The sequence below is a fragment of the Orycteropus afer genome, unplaced genomic scaffold (assembly GCF_000298275.1).
Source record: "Orycteropus afer afer isolate SDZICR_OR568_19922 unplaced genomic scaffold, OryAfe1.0 scaffold00519, whole genome shotgun sequence".
In the NCBI taxonomy this organism is placed as follows: domain Eukaryota; kingdom Metazoa; phylum Chordata; class Mammalia; order Tubulidentata; family Orycteropodidae; genus Orycteropus; species Orycteropus afer.
Genome location: NW_006922106.1, coordinates 158,428 through 159,310, shown reverse-complemented (window position 1 = coordinate 159,310; position 883 = coordinate 158,428).

The window sequence follows — 883 nt, the reverse complement described above, 5'->3', positions numbered from 1 at the left end:
GACCCCTCCTTGGGTTTCCGAGGCAGTATCACTACGGAAGTAGAATGCCCAACCTTCCTTCCGAGGAGTGGCTGGTGGGTTTGAACCACCAGCCTCTGGTTAGCAGTCAAGTGCCTTAGGCACTATGCTACCAGAGCTCCTATATACATCTTTATATATATATGAAAATATAGAAAATCACAGCAAAGAAATAGAAACCACTATAAGCTAAACAACAGAATGGAAATGAAAGAAGAAAGTATCAGGAAATTTAGGATTTAAAAAGCAAAAAACAACCTCAAGGTAGAAATTATACAATGTGAAGAACAAAGAGGAAAAATGAACCAAGCCTCAGAGACCTGTGGAACAATATCTGAAGTTCTAATCTACATGAAAGGAGTACTGGTGGTATAATGCTTAAAGCATTCAGCTGCTAACCAAAAGGTCGGTAGTTTGAATCCATAGGAGAAAGATGGGGCAGTCTGCTTCTGTAAAGATTTACAGCCTTGGAAACACTATGGGGCAGTTCTTTTCTGCCCTATAAGGTTGCTATGAATTGGAACTGACTTGATGGCAGTTGGTGGTTGGAATCTACTTGAAATCAGAAGAAGAGGGAGGGAATGGGGTAGGAAAAAATTTTGAAGAAGTATTACTAGTAATACTGCCCTGAGCTCAAAATTACTAAATTTGGTGCAAGACAAATTTAAAGATTCAACAAGTTCACCAAATCCCAAAGGCTGGGAATATCACAGTCAAACTGTTGAAAACCAATAGTAATGAGAAAAACATGAAAGCAGCTAGAGAAAAACAAAACATTAAAGAGAGGGGGAAACAATTCAAAGACTGCTGATGTCAGAATGACCAAGGCCAGAAGAGAATGGGGACCAACATCTTTAAAGTGCTG